Raw genomic sequence first — 7,203 nt, 5'->3', positions numbered from 1 at the left:
AGCCAGGCAGCAGCCCCCACTGCCAGACTGCTGCAGTGGGTAGAGGGTGCAGGGATCTCTCAGGGCTGCTTCAGCAGTCCAGCTGGCACAAGGGGTAGTGTCCCCAGGTACCAGTTAGCTGGGCCTCAGAACCTCCTGAGAACGAGTAGCCCTGAGCTACTTGCCAGGGCAGATTTTTATACTGCTGGGGCCAGGGCAGGGCAGCTTTTTATACTGCTGGGGACAGTACAGGTGCTAGCCCCAGGCTCTAGCTCCCCCTGGCTGCAGATCCAGGAGGAGCCAGGCAGGGTTATTTTGCCCCAAGTGGCACAATTTGCCCCACATTAAAGTGCATGTCCGGGCAAGTGCACTGAGGCAAAAAGCCCCGGCTCAAATTTGTATTGCTTCTATTTGAGCTGCTGCAAGCGCATGTGCCTGCATGTGTGGACGCACCCATTGTGTGTGGACGCACCCATTGGGGTTAAAGACACCTGAAGAATTTAATGTGGATCTACTCCCTGCAATATAACAAATACAGCAATCTTTCCTAACAAACAAAAGATTTTACCCTGGCATTAAGTGTTTGCATGATGACTGATTTTTGGTAGTGCTGTAAGTCTTTCACTTTCATTAGCACTTAAGAATTGACATGATTATTAACACAATTAATAAACTGATACTCGAATGACAAAAGTAACAAAGAAGGAAACAAGCGACCCAAAATGGCCACATGATGGCACCATAAACTAAGATGTGCATGTCTTTATATAAAACTTAATCTAGAAAATGTTTTCCCTCTATTCATCTCTTTTAAAATATGTGTTATGTTAAAACAGTTGAAAAGTAGTTGAAAACAGAGATAAATATAAGTAAAAAAAGCAATTTACAGATAAATTTGTATATAAAAAGACTGAATTGTAATTTGCCATTGAAAACATTTTGGGTAGCATGCTAATTTTCTGCCTTTGAGTATCATTTTAGGCTCTGAATACAAACTAAACTTCATTTTATGGCTGAAAAGTGGACTATGAAAAGCAGGATCTCAATCTTAATATTGTAGGCGTGTACATTGAGACCATTCTTTGCATCTACTGAGCAATTTTCCTCGAAATTATCAAAATCAGTAGAGGATGACCATATCTTTAGTACTGAACATTCAAATTCTGAAAACAGATTTACCTGTCCAATTCCCACTGGTAGCTGAGAGAGTCACATAGCTAGATCCCTGCACAAATACTGAAAACATGGCAATATTATTGACTGGGTGTCTTCATTAATTTTGAAGGTCATATTATCACTCACAGAAGCTCTACATAAAATATATGTTATTTGGTGGTATAGAAGACAAAATATAATTTGTGCTGGAATGCCCTCCTAGAAAGTGTACATACAGCTGCACAGATTTTTAAGGTAACATGTTCAAGAAATTCCTTACTTTATTTTCACATGGAGCTTCTCTCTCTTTGGCAGACTTAAAGCTGTTTTAGAATGCTAAACTTAAATTTATTTTTATTTTAAAATAAATAAAATAGTCAAAATTACACTACTATATTTATAAAATTACATGAATGTAATGTAATGAAAATGAATATAATCACATCTAAAAAACAGAAGCACTAATCCTTTGCAACAGAATAACAATAAGAATTTTTTTTAAGTTTTTCCTAACACAGTTGGTGCAAGACCTTCACTAAAAAGGAGGCAATGGCATTGTCACATAATAGGGCCCCAGATGGCTGTGGTGAACCCTAGTGATGACACTAATCCCATCTCTCACCCTGGCTTTCCAGAGTACCACACTGTCCTCACCTCACACCTAGCCAGAAATAAATATACATTTGGGAGGCTGCCCTCAGAACACCAGAAGTGAGCCTTGAGGTGCTTCTTTCCACCCAGCTCATCACTGGGCAGCCAGTCCAACCCAGTCCTTTAGTTCTGATCTTGAGCAGGGCTCACTCTTTAGCCCCAGTTACCATTTCTCTCTCTCTCTCTCTCTCTCTCTCTCTCTGTCTCCCAGGACTTGCAGCCTCCCCCACAATGAGTCCCTCTTGGAGCCTGTGGCCCTTAACAGTCTTACATTGACTAAACTACTCACTGTGCCTTTTCTGGATATCCACAGTGGCCACTCTACTATCCTTCAGCTATTCCCATCCCTTGCAGCTAAAACATGTGCTGCCAAACAGAAACATAAATAACTTATCTCTGTATTAGACTCTTGCTCTCCTGTAGAGGTCATTCTTCTCCAAGGATCTGGCCCAGAATGAACTCCAGCCCAGGAGCCAGGCTTATATTGCCCTGGGCTCTACCCCCATTCATTTATTTTCATTTATTTATAGAACTCTGCTACATGTTCTAATATTATACAATACAAACTGCATAGAACTTATATTTTACCATAAAAAGTGAAAAATTTTGAACCAAGCACTTGAAAAGGATATGAATGTACCAAAATTTTAATAGCTATTTTTCTAAGAGGATTGAAGGGAGTTAAAATGTAAAGGGCTGAGGTGGCACTGAATCGGAAGATTGCCTTCCCTTTATTCAATACTATAAAAGTCTGGAAAAAAAAAGAAAGAACAATATTTATATTTGTGCAATCTGCATGACCTTTTATTCATCATACATTTTTTCCATTGACAAGAAGTAAAGTCTTGAACCATATTTTGACAGATAATTCACAGAAAATCATCTACAATCTATGCTTAAAAAGAAAACTTTTTCCTATCAACTTACCAATTATATAGGAGCATTCTGCTTTGGTTCACTGGTGTTCCTCTTACAACAACATGTATTTAATAAAATACACTTGTTGTAATAGTTATTATATTATAACCACACACACATATTTTTTTCTGATGCAAAAGTGAAAATTATAATTATTGATATTTTCTATTATTTTTATGTTTAGTTTTCCTGAATTTGATGCGCAGCAGATGAACAACAAATCATGGGTTACATTCTATCTTCCTACAGGAGGCACCATAGGAATGTACTGTGTACTTGAAAAGGGTTCCTCGTAGATATTAATGATGTGACATCTGTCAATGTAAAACTTATGAATTCCAGCTTGGTTTTATGAACTGTCTGTATCCTGTTGTCTCATGACTGTCTCTTACTATTCTGACAGATATTCCTTATGCTAAATCGACAGGGGAGTAGTGCCAGAATACCCATCCATGAATAGATGGATCATTAAAGCCTATGAATAGATTTTATGTGAGAACAAAAGGCTAACAACATCTCAGATAAAGATGGTTTTCTTCACTCTCACTACAGGGTGTTTGAAAGACTGTTTTCCAGATAGGAACCATAAGATCATTCATTAGTGCTGCGCCTTTAAAGCTTAAAACTCAATTAGATACACAGGAAGAACCTTTGGTAATAAGGGAAGTCTGGGCAGACAAGAGGAAGAGAAGGACATGACACATTTTCTTGCAAACCACGTGCTCCTAAATAAAACATATACCTTATTTTTGGAAGGCAGAATATAGAAAAAAGATGTTTTCTAGAACCATGGCTAATTGTGTGATGCAAAGGATGTATACAAGTATTATGTTTCTACTGGGAGAATCACAGTTCTGAGTTGAAACTTTAAGCATAAATGTTTATACAACAGATTCTCCCAGACCTAAAAAGGCAGCTCTGGGAGAAAACTAACCCAACTCCAACCAGGTAGAAGTGACTCCTGAGAAAGTCTCTTGCAAGAGAATGAATGTATGTACACTTACCTTTCTTCAGTGTCATCTTTTAGCATAGCAATTTGCATTGCCTTATTCCCCCCTTGCCCAGCTTCAGTGAGATTATCTGCGACTCAGGCTAGACTCTACTGCTCCAGCTCAGCATGGAGAAAACCCTTTTCCTTTTCCCCTTCCCCTGACTTGAGGTCAACAAAGCCTAGCTCAGGGGTGGGCAATTATTTTGGGTAGAGGGCTGCTTACTGAGTTTTGGCAAGCCATCAAAGGCTGCATGACAGACAGCCAGGGGCAGATAAATATTATTTTTCTAAAAATGTTAGGGGCCCCGCAGGCGGGATAGAATGGCCTGGCAGGAAACTGCCAGCCCGCAGGCCACATTTTGCCCACCCCTGGCCTAGCCCCATTTCACCAGGCCCAGGCTGTGCTGCAGGGAGACAGAGGGTGCCGAGGCAGGTGCCCAGACCCACACCCCTACATCATAGCTATTCCACTGCAAGCTGCTACAATAGAAATGGACATATCTTCAACAAACAAAAAATTAGATATGCTCTGGGTCTCCTTTCTTAAAGTCTCATAGCAGGGATGGAGGGAAGACTGTGAATAGGAACACCCCAGGGAGGTGTGGTTGCTGGGACAGCCAGCCAATCACTGCTGCCCTATGCACTAAGGTGCTCTCAACACCCTTAGACAGCCCAAGGAACCTGAAGAACATGCTGGGATGTGTGCACAGAGGTCTCCTGGCTGCCAGCCATCAGCAGCACAGGCTGTCTGAGTAGCACCTGCCCAGCCCATCTAACATTTGCACAGTGCTTTCCCTGTAGGTTTTTCCACTGGGGGAACAAAAGTATCTGAATTCTTGTATGCGCCCAGAGTAAGCCCACACATAAAATGACCAGGAAATTATTTATGAGATATTCCTAGGTGTATAAGCCACTCTCTTAATCCAGCTTCTGCCATATACACATTGGTTTTTACATCCCTATGGTTGGTCATTCATATATAGGAAAATCTGCACTACCCAGGATGAAAACACTTCTCTCAAGGGTATAACTGATTATGTTCCTCCTAGTTATGTTCCTCCTTCTTAGTCCTAGTTCTTCCTGATCAGCACAGTTCGGTAGTCTGCAAGAGAAGCAGTATTCTGAGATGTGAAGGAATTGTGTATCAGCTGAGAAAGGAATCAGAGGCAATAGCTATATCCTGAACTGGACTGGAGGATTCAATGGTTGTGAAAGTGCAAAATATATAGTTGAAGCTAGATATCACCCAACAAATGAGATGAGGCAAGATGCTGAGGGAATACCATGAATTATGAGTCTAAGTGTCACATGAACTATGGATCATGAAAGCATATCTGTGTTTGAGAGCAAAATTCAGAATAGGCTCCAATAAAAATTGGTTGATCTCTGTAACCCCATTTGTTATTCATTTTAGTTGTTTTCATCTTCCATTAACATTCCTTTGAGAAAAGACCCTTTTAGTTGACAGTTCTCAACCTAGGCTCAGGTCTTGACTTACTTCCCTGGGGGTGTGGTGGGAGAGGACTGTGCATACTTCCATGCTCCCCATGGCTCCGTGCTCTGGCAGCTCCCTGGTGGTAGCAGAGCTGCTGGGGTTTAGCACAGCAGCGGCAGTGACACAGGGAAGCATGCTTCCATGCTTCCTGAGACTCCAAGCTCCACAGTGCCAGCCCCAGGGGCTCAATGGTTGCAGAACAGCCCTCTCTTCCTCACCCCCCGAATCTCAGGATGAGAATGTGAAGTGCAGAGGGAAGTCACAGCCCCCATTAAGCCACCTTCCCAGGGCATAGGTGGCAGCATTTGAGGGGAAAACAAGCCAAGCAGCATGGGTTGCAGGTGGCTAGGATTGGGTCAGCAGGGGTCAGTGGAGGGCTCCCTGCAGAAGAGCCTTCTCCCCTCACCCCCCATTCCAGGGCAGGAATACAGAGGGCCTGTGGAGGGAAGCCACAACCCTCATGCCTCTGCTCCATCTCCCATTACTGCAACCCCCTCCTGGCACTGGCAGTCCTCCACTTGGTCCCACTACCACCTCCTGGGCAGTTGAGTTTGGGAGGGTGGAAAGTTCTCATGGACCAGCTGTGGAAGGAGGCTTGAAGTAGTGCATTCTGGGATGTTGGGTGAAAATGTGCTAGCTAAGGCTCTGTGGAAAAATCTGAGGCAGCAATAACAATCCTGGAGCACAGCTAATTTAACTGTTAGCTTAAACATTTACAATTCATTTTGGACTTTCCTTCAGAAAAGGCCTGCATAAGTGCCTCCTGCTGTGAAGACAGAAAAAAAATGGAGGGACCTCAGGGGGTAGGCAAGGAATTCCAGTGATGTCGATGACTGAGAGATCTGCTTTTGCCATCAAGCTTCAGTCAGGCTAAAGTATATTTCTTCATGTAAGGGAGCTGTTGATCTTAGCATGAAGAAGAAAATGGCAGTGTGAGGTACCATCTCATTGACTCCCTATTTGTGAATAAAAAGACGTTCTTTCCTGCACACCATCCGTATAAATTGGGCTATGTCAATCAAGATGAGTTCTTTCAATTACAGAGATCTGGCAGACCATATCAGATCCTTTACAATACCTGTGAATAGATGAAACAGGTCTATGGGTATATAAAGACACTGGGATAACACAGGTGTACCCAGAGGTATCACAAAGTTGCTCCATGCCTGGGGCAGCCATGATACACATAGCAGTGCTAGCTGCCCCAGTGATGTAGTTAGCTGCCACTCTGATGGCAACTATTTTTGTACCCCCTCCAAATAAATGTGACACTTGAAGCTGCTGCCCCAGTCACTCCCCCTCAGTTACCCTGCTGGCTGTACCCAATGAGTCATGACCTAATCTGGACTGCAGAATCTCTGATACTGGCATGACACAAGAGAGAGAACCCAGCTTGACTGCCATAGCCCAAAATGAGCTTCAGGGCAAACAGGAATATAATTTTATCTCCGAAACAATCAGATTTTGCATAGAAATCACTAAATACAATACAATGGGCACATCTACATGTGCAATTAGGGCAAAGAAATAAACTCCAGTGCAGTTTGAGCCAGAGTTTATTTCTCCTGGGTGCAGCATTTACACCATGTATTGGGCTCATATTGGGGTGAGGCAGAGCAGCCCTGGGCTGTCAGGTGACCCTGGGGGCTAGCCCTAGGCTCCAGGTGGCAGCACTGGGTGGTAGAGGGCTGGCTGGGGCACAAGGGTGCTACAGTGTGGGGCTAGCTGACAGGTGGTTCCCACACTGTAGCACCCTCATGGCCCAACCAGCCCCAGTCACTGCACTGCAGTGGCATAAATTACTCCGCAGTAGGATAATACTTCTCCTAGATGATACTATCCTATGGCAGAGTTCTTTAATTTACTGCACCCTAATATGCGCAAACGTGTAGATGGTGACACTTTACAGCAGAGTTAATTAGTTAACTTCACAGAAAAGCACATGTGTAGAGGCAGCAATGAATACAGAATTCTATAGTGCAATTTTTTATAGAATTGCTTCTCTTACTTTAAA

This window comes from Alligator sinensis, unplaced genomic scaffold (genome assembly GCF_000455745.1).
Source record: "Alligator sinensis unplaced genomic scaffold, ASM45574v1 scaffold1414_1, whole genome shotgun sequence".
Classification (NCBI taxonomy): Eukaryota; Metazoa; Chordata; order Crocodylia; family Alligatoridae; genus Alligator; species Alligator sinensis.
The sequence above is the reverse complement of the archived record's forward strand: the minus strand, read 5'-3'. Positions refer to the sequence as shown.